Consider the following 12,836-nt stretch of genomic DNA (forward strand, 5'->3'; position numbering starts at 1 on the left):
TTCTAAAACAACATTTACAGTTTAGAATGCTCTGAATGAACACAAGTCTTAATCTCTAAATTTTTCCACAGAATTTTTTTTTCATGTACTGCTTTTCCCCCCGTTCTCCTATTTAAACATATTTAAAAGAAATATTTTAAATACTTAACTTTATTTTAACCTGACATATTTTGATTAATAACAATTTCCATTGCAATAAACAGGAAAGTTCCCTGGCAGACTGCACCTATGAATCAATGTTAGACAGTAGTGTGCCTACCCTTGAAGCTGTAAGCATCCTGGAAGTCCAACCCAGAAGGACATTTTTTGCCAGGTAGGCACATAGCAGGATCTTCACTGTTGAAAAATCAAATGCCCATAATTTTTTCTCACTTTAGCTCATTTGTGTTTCAAATGGCAGCAAGTAGAATCTCAGTCCTCTGCAGAAAATTGAAATTATACAGCAATTAATGAAGTTTTAAGCTCCCAAATCAAAATGTTTATTTCTAGGAAGGGCAAGTACTGACCAAATAGCAAAACACGTACATTTAGTGTAAAGGACCATGTGGAAAATGAGCCTTTCCAATCAGACTTGTCAGTGCCATAGCTCTCATGAACAATAGAGATGCTCCTGTCTAATCTTCCAAGATCTATATTTGTCACATGCTTATTTCTGGTAGTATTTCGATAATTTTGTACTTTGTATGCTTATGCACATTATTGTTGTCTCTAGTGCTCATATGATTCCCATTTCGACACAGATTTCTGGGAATCTAAATCATGGTTCAGTTACCAAGGCTACATCTTCTAGCCTTGAAATGACAGGAATGAAGATTTCACAGAACTCATTAAATGTTTGCATGGTTGAAAGAGTATGAACCAAACATGCTTTGCAAAGAGAATTGTTTGATTTTTTTCCCATTAAGGTTTTTAGGAACATTTTATTCTCTTCCAAGAATCCTTACTGATGAGGACAGGGAAAAAAAAAAAACATAGCTCAAAGTGACTCTACTCTGCTTCACTGAAGTCTGACAATCTTGTGTCTGAGGTTTCCTTCCTGAATACTGTTTTCCCATTTTGCATTTACTCATCTCACTGAAAAGTTACTTTTGAAATTTGAAGTGACTTCAACAGGAGTCAGTGCACTAAAGCTGGCCATTTTTAAGACTTCCCACTCACTGCTAGATGATATTTAACTATCACAATGTGCCTCCTATCACTGCAAGTCATGAAGATACATGTAGAGAATGACCTGGCTCAAGAAGGGGCATGGAGAAGTCTATCATCATCACAGACAATAAGAAATCACTCTGGAGCTCCAAAACCAAGGGCTCCAGCGTGATTCTTTTGTAGCCAAATTGGGCTATATGGCTCTCACGGTCAAACACACTTGCATTTCTTGAGGCATAATTCTTTCATTCTGTAGTGTGAGCAGCAAGGGAGTTCCTCACTACCTTACCACCCAGGAATTCCTGACACTAGGTCTGTGTTCTTTGCTTTGCTCCTCTGGCCCGGGGAGAAAAAGGACAGGATCTAAAAATGCTACCATCTCCTGCCAATCTAAGGTACATAGGCAGGTAGGAAAAAAAAAAGTTGGTTTGTTCAGTGGGGATTTTTTGGGATTTTTTATTGGTTGATTGTTTGGGTTTTTTGCTTTGGTTTGGTTTGGTTTTTTGTTTTGTTTGGTTTGGGTTTTTATTTTTTTTGAGGTTTTTTTATGTGCATCATATGTGTACTTGTTTGGTTTTGGGTGACATTCTCAAAGGCTTGTAGTGACATTTGGGCTTACACTTACCTTGATAGCCAGTGGGAAACAACTGAGCATATATTTGCTGCAGCTGTCTAAGAAAAAGATCTTTTATTATTTTGTGTTAATTAAACATGCTAAGCGTGATGCAGTTGGTATAACTCATATGTCCTTTACATTTCCCATCAGTGCTCTGCAACAGAGACACTTTTCTCTGTGCATTGGTGTAGGGAGGCTGAGGAAGAAGAGTGCAGGGACTTCTTGTCTCCTGGAGCCCAGGGGAAGAGGTGTGACAGCACAAACTGCACATGTGCACCACAGCAACCCAGGGCCTAGCTTGGTAAGTTGTGTATGCACTACAGCTTTGGCAGAAAATTGGAGCAGATGTCAGGATGAAGATGAGTGAGATACTGGACTCCAATCTGTATGAGTCAAGGCAAAATACTTCATCCCAATGACTTGGGGGACTTGAATGCAGCCTTTGGCACCTGAGACTGGTATCCTCAGGCTGTATAGAGTGCAAAGAGGTTGCTTCCTACATGAGCAAAATTATGCGTAACATATACAGGCCCCAAAGTCTTCTGTTGTGTCTGGTACCAGGGAGGCTCAATACTCAGAGCTTTTGGCTTCCTCTGTCTCTTGTTCTTGTTAGGATTTTTAGGATATCAGTGTCACTGATGTAACAGGAATTAGCTGCAGGTTAGAAAGACCCTAACAACTCATATTTGATAAATTGCAGTTTTCTTATGATGTGGCGTATCTTACCGTGCAATGAAATACCTCCCTTATTGGTCTACTAGTCATTAAATAAGTCCTCCAACTCATTTTATGTCTTTCTGTTGCCAACTTGGAGACTTATAGTGCTTTCTCAGTTAAATCATCATCTCCTAATGATCCAACTGAATTTTTATGTCCAGCCTATCCCACAGGAGACTTTTATATACACTGTAATGATACTGTTTGCTGGGCACTGGCAGTTAAGTGTTCTAGCACCTCATTTTACAGCCTTTGATACATTTCTGAGAAAGAAAGCACTTGGACTATTTATGAGAAATCAGAATGGCAGTTGTGGTAAGACTGCAAAGACAAAGCACATTCTTAGCTTTATTTAAATACTCCAAGCTTTACCCAAAATGAAAAGTCATCTCTGTATTGACTGGGCTTCATCTGCCTTGCCACTGCTATTGCTGCATTACTGATTCCATTATTGCAATCAGCATAACTGAAGGGACTGGAGGTTTGGTACTGGCAACTGTATGGCACAACATGAGGGAACCTGGAGGGTTTCTGACCATGTCCTTTAGCTTGAGGTCTCCCACAACCTACCTGTTGTACTTTTTGTACTGCATTAAGTAAACTAAAACAACCAAATGAGTCATTTTAGGTAGTTTGTTTTTTGAAAAACATGGTGTTTCTGTACTGTCAAAACAGAAATGTACATGGAAACAATCCCCACACAGTTTGAATATTTTCAGAATAAAACATTGTGCCATTGCATATCAAAATCTTTTAATTTCAGCTTAAATTTTCATTTATTTAGTTTTAAATTTAAAAAGTAAACAAATCAAGTTTGGGATGAAGCACAGTATTTTCATACTTTTTCCATTAACTGTTGAGGAGAAATATTTTTTTGTGCAAAACTAATAGGTTTTTTAGGATCAGCATCTTTCTGCACATGCTTGCACAAACCAACATTTTCAGAGGTTTCCAGTCCAGTTACTCAACCAAAAAAATCAATTTCTAGCTGAGCCCTAGCTAGGAGGCAAACTAGTTGAGGTGAGGGCAGCTTTCATAGCTTTGCTTGTTTCTTTCTCTTCTTGCTCAAATTCTGGCTTGCACCTCGGGGCCAGGTACCTGCTGTGGGAGGCACTGCTGGGTATCTCCTCCTTCTGGCAGGGGGGACATCCTTCTGTGGCTGCTGAATTGTTTATCAGACTTTCTTTCTCCCGTTGTTCCCCCTAACACAGGAGTTATGAATTCATCCCCCCTGCCACAAAGCAGTCAAGGACAAGACCACCTACATGACCTAGTTGGGAGGTGTCAGTGCAACTGTTTCGGGGCAAGTGACCCAAGTACATCCTGTGTTTTTTGCATGTGGAGGGTTGGGTTGCAAAAAGTTAAGAACGGGAGGCTGAGGTGCAGTAGGTTGAATGTCTCTGTGCTGCTTGTTGGGGCAATAACATTTCTCTCTGCTGTGACAGTCCCTGCCAGCCTGGTGCACAGACTGGCTTTTTTCCTGAGTTTTATACCAGGATTCCACAGCTCCTGTATTCAGCTGGTAACATTTTTCTTACAATTACGTGTTATAAACCTGTAAGTTGTAGTCCAAAACAGGGAGATAATGTTGTGCCTCTTTTTTATTTCAGATGTCCCTCTTTCGTTGGTGAGGGATGTGCTATGCAAAAAGATTTTTTTTTTCAACGTTTTTATTTAAAATCATTGACATGGCTCACTTCTTCTGAATGTTTCTTCTTTCTGAGCACTAAGGTCATTGTACAAGCTAGATTTCTCTTTTGAAGGCTGAATTCCTGCACTGCAATGCAATTCAGTATGCCTATAATTTTTAAGATATACTGAGGTATTATGGAATAAGATATTAACTGAGGAAGATGGCAGAGTTTGAGGGAGCCATGTTTTGTTTTTCTGGACAGGAAAGTGTGTGCTATGTGCATGTAAAACAGTAGTAATTGGTGTTCTCTGCAAGCAGCAGGATTAAGATTTCTGTGAATGATTTAAATTTCTTTTTAAAACTCATTATTTTCCCTTTCCTTGTGTTATACTTGCTGTCTTCATTTACTTGGTAGAGTTCCTTGGTGTTTTGAGAAATGCTGTGTAAATAATAAGCTAATGATTCCTATTCATCTGCTCTTGTTCATGCTGTTTGAGATCATTAGGCGGACACTGGGCCCCCTCCTATCCGTGTCAAATTGCTGTGTGATTTCTAAATAATGATTTTGTGTCATATAACTTAAGTTAACTGAAACTCCTGGACTGAAAATATAATACTGATACTTTGTATTTGGTACTGTAAACATGTGTAATGAAGGGCTGTCTTATGTAGTGCAGTCTCTCTCACACTGGATTTGCAGGTCTTAGATGATTTCCAGTCACCATATTACAACATCCAGGATGAGATTCATACAGCATCAGTGTCACGCTAGTCCCTATTAAAATCAAAGGGAGTTTTCCGCTGGCTGCAATTAAAACAGCTAGGCAGCACTGAGCCATAAGGATAGAGGCACATCTTTCCAATTACAGGTAACTCAATCAAACCCCTTTGTATTCTTGTTTATTTACTTAATGAATGGATATCACACGAGGGTATGTGGTATCCCCCCACTAAGGGAAAGAGCAAAGCAAGTCAAATTGATAATCTCCTGTCACTGCTTGCAGTGGCACAGCGGTTTCTATTTATTGGCAGGAGAGGAATGTTTGGGGATGTGAAGTTATACCATTACAAAATATCCTTTCAACTCTATCGAAGCAATTCATTAAGTTGAGACCCTAAGTCATAATTTAATAACTCTAACCCAGAAACAACCAGAGGAGCCTACTCTGAGGCTTGCATTTATGTTTCTCCATCTGGACTGACGTAAGCTTTCAAGTGGAGTGTATGCAGTAGTCTTCACTCCTCTGATTATTCAGATACCTACAGGTAAACTTTTCAGACTTAGTGCAGAAAAGTTAGATTTGCCAGACAGGGAAAACTTGAAAAACAGTCTTTAGGCTCTCCTTTCTTGGGAATTGTAAACCTTTTACTTGTGGGCACAGAAACAGCATTTCTGTGAGAAGAAGTCTGCTAAATTATGAACTTTTTGGTTTGAAAATGCCTTAAGTTGGCTTCTGCACAGACATGCAGTTTCATGCAGGAAGCTGTTAGTCACAAATAAGGCTTATTCCCTTCTGAAAAGTATGAGCCACACTATTTCCCCAAAGCACCGATAATATTTTGTTGTCACTGTTAGATCCAACCTTTAGTGACTGCTCAGCTGTACTGTCATCCAGGAGGGGACATGGTAACACTGAACAGTGCTTCCAGCTCAGACTAAAGGTACTAAAACACACTAGGAGATTGAAAAAAACCACAAATGTTTCTTGGGGCAAGCCATGATACCTTACCAACTGCTGACCAATATATCATGGCAGCATATGTCCATCTGCTCCTGTAAGGCCTGTACCGTATAACAACATCCTTGCTAAAATGTTTCATTCAGACATGAGTGGGCCTGCCTGCTCCCTGCCTTTTCAACCAGCAAAGAGAAATACTGAAAACACGGGAAGACCACAGACTGCTGTGAAAGCAGGACGTGACAGGTCTGTCAAAGGGTATAAGCAGGCCAAGGGAAAGCAAGTCTCCCTACTGAAGGATGTCAGGTGCCTGAGCCATGCTTACTTGCTCTTTCCCAGAGATGTGGGGCTCATTTGGCTGGACAGGCTGTTTGCCTCCCTGCTCCCTCAGCAGCATATGGATTTGCTTGCCACTTAGAACCAAAGTTAGCTGAAGGGCAGGGATTGCAGAATAAAGTGTTCCTAAAACTTAACTGAGAGCTCATAATGTGGTGGAGGAGAAAGACATCCAAATTGATGTCTTCACAGTGGAGAAGAGGGCAGCAGGAGCCCAGCTACTTTAATTAGGCACTGGAGAATCTGGATGGGAGCGCACTGCAGGAAAACAGGCTGGATAGTTCACAGACTACTTGTTATTAGGAGGGCAGCCTGCGGGGGCTCAGGGCTTGCAGTGGAAGTTTGTTTATGATGCAGCACATTCTCCCAATCTGCTGTAAAGGAAGCCTGGATGGGGCTTAGAAATCAGATTTAACTCTTTACTGGGACCAGTCCAAGCTCAAACACAAAGCAAAGTCAAGCCCCTTCTTCTCCTAACCTTGCCTGCTTACTCTTGTAGCTTTTCCTTGTCTCTGACCTGAGAATTGTTTTCTGTGAGTTGTGTGGATCACATGCACTCTTGTGAATATGATTTGGATTTGTCAAGCTGTCTTGTCAGAACAAAAGAGCTATTTTTGCTCAGGAACTTTATGATCCCCAACCTAATGGGAAGAGATAGGGCAGCGAAATCTCTCTATAGGTAAAAGATCCTGCTTCCCTGAGGTTTTAGAGCAACTTATTTTATTTTTACATAAATATAAATATAAAAAGGATTTGAATGTGCAGAGGGTAATCTATCACGCAGGCTTCTGTGATCCCTTTAGATGAAACAAAATTAATTTTAATCTCTCAGTGTTTGTACAAGAGGGAGCAGTGGTATTTATTTGGCACGTGTGTGGGCACGCTCTCTCTGAAGCACGCAGTAAAACAAAGCATAACAAATCTGTATTTACAAATCTGAGGAAGCCTGCACTGCAGTCAACATATTAAAGTTCTTTCAGCAGCTTGAGAGATGATTTGCATTGAACGCCTTAGCCCAGGTTTACTGAGACAGAGGAAGGTGTTGACACAATATGTGTTTGAAACATTGCTTACACTTTCTCACATGAAACTTCAACTGTTTCTTCGAAGTTGACCACATGCCGAGATGAAGCAAAAAATACTTTAAAAAATTCCTTGTCAGATGCTTTGCTAGATGAGAAAAAAGATATGAAAACAAGTACAGAAATGCAGAGGAATTATTTCCGCCCATTAAAATTGTGAGTTTGTAGTCTCTTATTCACAAATTTAACTAAAGGAAGAAGATCGATATCAGAACTCTGGTAGCCGTATTAGTTGCTGTATGCCTCTGAGAAATCAGGAGCTGGACTTCAAAGCACTCTTTATTCAGTGAAGGTTATACTGTTTAATACTAAGAGAATGCTGCTTAGCAGAAAGAGATAATTAGAAAGCAGAAGTAAATGCCACTGCTCCAGCAGCATGGAAGAATGTAAAATGCCATTGCCATGTGCAGCAGGTTGCAAAATGAGGAAACCCGTCTGGGAAATAATGGTTCAGAAAGTCACTGTGTTAAGGGATAATGGAAGGGAGGGCTGCTCCACCCTCTCATTTCCCTTGAGGAGGTCAATGGAAAGACAGATGAAAGGGGGGAAGCAGCTTAAAGGTCCTATATGTTTCGTTTTCAGGTAGGAGGAAACAGAAGGAAAGCATACATTCCCCCTGGGCAAGGGACAGCTTTTTCTCTTCTCCGTCTTTGCTTGCTGCTTGCTTTTCCCTGGAATCTCTTCATGTAATATTTGAATTGAGGTTGGCTGTTTTCCATAAGAAGTGTATTAGCTCCTGTAGAGCCAAGGGTTTGGTAAAGGCATAGAAGATCTGTATTACTCACTTGACCAGATATGATGTGCATGTTCTTTCCAAATATAATAGTTTCAGGTGAAAAAGTCTAGGAAAAAACTCCACAGATAAAAAAGTAGTGCAGATTGTGGCCCCTGCTCCTTTTAACCAGTACAATGTTTCCTCAAACTTAGTAATTCTAACAACTCCAAATTTCTTCCAGTGGAACAAGGCCCACTGAAATCATGATTCAGTTATTTGCAGGAAGGGTGGAGCTGACATCTACCAGGACAGTGGTGTGTTGTCCCTTCCACATCCCAAGATCCTAAATAGACAGTTTGAAGAGTTAAAATCAAGTGGGCTGGAGAGATGACGGTGTGAGGCTTTTCCGGCCTGAGAAAGCAGGTAGAAGGGATGTCAGCAAGATAGTTGCTTCCCTGGCTCTATTTGCTTCCTGTTGTGCTAATTTCCAAAGGAGCTAGGAGGCTGCAAAACAGGCTGAATCAGGCTCCCAGCAGCTCCTGTTGTCCAATAAATCAGTACTAATGGAGCACAAGGACAGAAAGTTGTCTTAGGCGTAGGGGCTTGCTCCTGGAGAGAACGAGGAGATTTACGGACAGGTACACAGCTAGAAAAGTTGTTGACTTTTTGCCATCTTTCCATACATTTGCTGATGAAGCCAGAACAAAGTGAAAGAAGTTAAATCTCATCAGGATCCTGCTGCTTTTAACTAACACAGCCAGTCTGCTGAGACCCAGTACTTATGCCAATTCTGTGTTTTTGTTTTGTTTTGTTTTCTCTGAAGTATACCAGCCCTAGCAAAGAAGGGCCAGAAAACCATCTGACCTCTGAGGCTGTGTTCAGATCCAGCTCTCTAAACTAGCCCTTTCTAGTAAGAACAACATCAACTTTTACAAGGCAAGTCTCTGCACTTGGTATGAGAACAGGCGGCCAGTGACAGCAGCGCTGATGGCAGCAGCGCATGTGCTGAAGGGCTCTGCTCTTGATTTGTATCACTTTTGGATTAATCAGAGAAAACATGACATGGAAAAGGCTTTGGGTGATTGTTTTACATCCTTATGCTCATTCCCCGCCATTTGTAATGCCTCTGTATTATACAAAAAAGGTAAGTAGTTCTCATATTTTCACCCCACACAGGGAAAAATTAGATTGCTGTAGTGTCCTTGAGGTTTCCCAGGTCTAATTAGACTTTTATGGGGAGGAAAGACTGCCAAGTTTAGTGACTTCTGAGAGCTCCTCCATCTAGATAGCCTTTTGAATAAGATCTCTGTATGTGTCAGAGTTTGCCTGACCTATCCTGTTCTTCGGATCCTTCAACTTAAGGTACCCTACAGGTAAAGTTACATGAAACCCATTGAGTACCATCTTGTATGTCTTAATTTGTTTGTTTTATTTTGGTCTAAGTTTAAATATTTCCAGGTGTTGAAGTCACTTAAACTTTGGTCCTATCTCTTGCTGTGAATCACATGCAAATGTTTCCTTGGTGGAAATATTTTCTTTTTAGTGCTCTGGCTACGCAGGTGACAAAACAGATGCAAAACGTGATACTGCCCATTAGTCCAGCTCAGTTCTACCTCATTTGGGTTTGCTAAACCTGGTTGCTGCTCTTGGTTGACTTGAAAAGGCTAAAAAGTGATTTTTCCCGGGTTCCCATTGCCCCAGTGAGATTCATAGCTTTTGTGGTTCCTTTTGAGCACTGCATATTTATTGTGAGGTCCCTTTTATTTCTTTTTGCATTGCACAGCATTCCACAGCTTTAAATTCCACTATCATGGATGACAGCTGGACCTGATTCAGTTCTAGGGGAATGTAAATAAACCTCCATATTTCAACAGTGTAAAAAGTATGTTACACTTTTTCACAAATAGACAAGAGGAAAAGCATACTTATTTATCACAGTGCAAAGATACCCGTACAAGTTTATGGATGCTCTTCTGCAGCAAGGATGCTTCCGTCTACTTGCCTTAGTTCAGTCTTCAAGTCCTTCTGTGTCAAAGCAGAGTGTGCAAGTAACTGAACTGCCACCCCAGCAAGTGTGGCATCTATTCTAGGCTGGGTTTTTTGGCTTCTATGTTTGGCACAGATTATTGCACCTTACGGGACTGTTTCTACAGAGATCCTGGGCAGAAGGCTTAGAAGATGGGTCAGATTGGTCTCTGCCAGCACCAGCAGGTAGAATGGGATCCATATCCCCAAATCTTTGGTTTACTGGCTGCATAAATGTAGACAAATGAGTTAAGGTTCAGGCAAATGAGTTCAGGTTTCTTACTGAAAAAATTGATATTCTGCTTTATGAAAGAGGTCGAGACTGTTTCATGACCTGTAATTGTAGACTTGAATACAAATATTCAAATATTCAGTTTTCCTGAAGACCTTGCAGGAACTGAGTTTCAAAGAAAACTTTCTGTAAAATGTATAGGCTTAAGTGTTTGGTTTTTTGAGGATTTTTCTCCTCATTTCCTCAGGCAGAGGTAAGTGGGTTGTCCTGATGTGCCAGGAAACAACCTCTGAGAGGAGCAGGAGCCTGAAAATACATATGCTCTCCCTGCACAGACAGAAATATAATCCAGAACTAATCACTAAAACAATAGCCCATTGTGCTTTTGCATCTAATTGCAGCCCAAGCTGCAGGGGACGGTAGAAATCAGTTGATTTTGTTTACAAGGATCCACTAGAGGGGAAGTAGTGTGTATGTGACAGAGCCAGGAACACGAAACTGTGGGACCTGAAACTTTAATTAGGCCTAAGGCTTTCTGTTCCCTATTTCTTGAAGATTCCATAGTACTTGCCCCTTCAGGTACTCAGAAAAACAGTATTCAGTGAGTCCAAGTGGCAGAAGCTGCCTGTTTTCTCCTGTATACTGTTATTCTAGGAAGGTTTTTGCTGGTAAACTTTTAGCACTGAATGTGATGCTCATGGTGTGTGCTCTCTAGCTAGACACACATCTCCTGTGCTTACAGGTCCCACAGCTGAAGGAGCTGCTCTTTCAAGTCTTCCTAGGCTGCCTCTTAGTACAGTGATCCTTTCCCTGGCGTGGAATATGAGAGCAGGTGCCAGGTCTTTGGAGAGCAGGTAGTTAGATGGCAAATTCAGCCAACAGCCCCAACAAAACTGTAGAACAGCATAATTATAATAAAGTTTTAAAATATTCCTGTATCACTTGGATGAATTATTTTATCTTCCATTCTGAGAATAACCTCTGATCTCCTGTGGAAATGCATCTAGCATTTAAATGGAGTCTGCATGTTTCCCTTGGACATGCAATTTTGGCTAAAGGTTTCAAAACAAAAATAAAAATCAGACAAAAGACACTTATCCCGTGATAATGGTTCTGTTTCAGTTATGTTTTTTAATTCTGCTAGCTGGCTGTGTAAACTTAATTGCATTAGAGGCTACTAATTATCTGATTAGGAAATGCTTGGCTGTAATAGCTTATTTTAATGAATGCATGTGATTTTCAGTTGGTTTAGCTGTTACCTCAAATTGTTAAATTTCATCAGATGCGTTCTCTCTTTTCTTAACTTTTAATTTTAAATCTAATATGTGAAACATGAATACATCGCTCGCAGTCTTGAATGGTTGCATATATTTTGCTGCTTGTGCCTACCTGTGAGTAATCCCATCTCTGTTATCATCCATTTGTTGTGGTGGGGTTTGGGTGGGTTTTTTTCTTTTTTTGTCTCTTCTTTCCACCTCAGTGCATTCTACTAAATGACATGAGAGATTTTATTTAGAAGCTGAATTGTATTTAAACTGTCTCAAGAAGGAGACGGTGGGGTATTCTGCTTTTCCAAACTATCTAAAAAAAGATGGTGCAGAGTTAGTGTCTTCTGGCTAATGAATTTCAGAGGATCTGGTCCTTCAGATCATCTGTAGGCCCGGATTGTTTGGCTGAATGTGGGCTGTTACCTCCATCCTAGGGGTCATGGCCAAGTGCTACCATTGGAATGAAAAGGAGAGATGTGACCCTGACTAATCTCATTGCACCAGCTGCTTATGCTCGCTCTTGGGAATGCAATGAATTATAAATCTTCAAGTAGAGTTGTGGCCAGGAATATTTCTGAACAACTGTCCAAGCTAAAGCAAAGCGTTTGTTCACTTGATTTCAATCGATTTTCAAGGAGTGATGTCTTAAAACATTTCTTGCCCTTTTGAGCACTTTCTGAATGCCAGGGGGATTTTGGAGTCATTGCAGAAATGATGATAAAGGAGATGGGATGAGATGAAGTGGAAGAAATTTGAGGTGTTTCAAGCTCCCCTATTCATTTAACCTTTCCAAAGTGGCATATGAGCTACCCATATGTTTTTGAAGCTATGGAAAACATAAAAATACTTTGGCATAGATTGAGAATTTTTCTCCATATTTTATTTAAGATAACTTTTACTCTTGATTTTTCAGTGCTGGTAGTGCTGAACAAAATCTGTGCTCACAAAGTGAAATATAATTGCCTCGTGGCAGACTTTTTGCCTCTGATTAGGGTCTGGTTTAAAACCTGATTCATCTTGGTGCTGAGAGAAATGTCTCTGGAGAGATACTGGTATATATGTATTTCAACCTACCCTGATGTTTGGGTACCTGAGGAGGCCCAACTTCTGCATCTGTTTGCAGGAAAACTTCCATTGGAACTTCCCACTTGTGGTTTAATCTTGTTCCCATACCCAACTCTTTACTCTGAGTTCTGTCTTCCTTTACTGTGCACTTCCCCTTGGATGCATCGGAAGCGAGTTTTGGAATATTACTAAAGAATAGCAGGCAGTCCTGCTCAATAAACAGGTGGAGAGGACACAGATGCTGTTGAATGAGACCTGTGTCATACCCCCTCTCCCCCCTCTCCCGGACTTTCCTTCTCAATAGAAATGCCCAGCACAA

The 12,836-nt window shown here is 40.6% G+C and overlaps 1 long non-coding RNA gene across 2 annotated transcripts in view; it reads left to right on the forward strand.

The window, feature by feature from the left end:
- The first annotated feature begins 205 nt into the window (after positions 1 to 205).
- LOC113951660 overlaps positions 206 to 12,836 on the forward strand; it is a 41,219-nt gene continuing 28,588 nt past the window's right edge. For both annotated transcript variants that reach the window (XR_003529230.1, XR_003529229.1), the window contains exon 1: positions 206 to 313. This is a non-coding gene — a long non-coding RNA (uncharacterized LOC113951660). The remainder of the gene's footprint in view (positions 314 to 12,836) is intronic.

The sequence above is a fragment of the Corapipo altera genome, unplaced genomic scaffold, assembly GCF_003945725.1.
Source record: "Corapipo altera isolate COAL_440 unplaced genomic scaffold, ASM394572v1 69, whole genome shotgun sequence".
Taxonomy (NCBI): Eukaryota; Metazoa; Chordata; class Aves; order Passeriformes; family Pipridae; genus Corapipo; species Corapipo altera.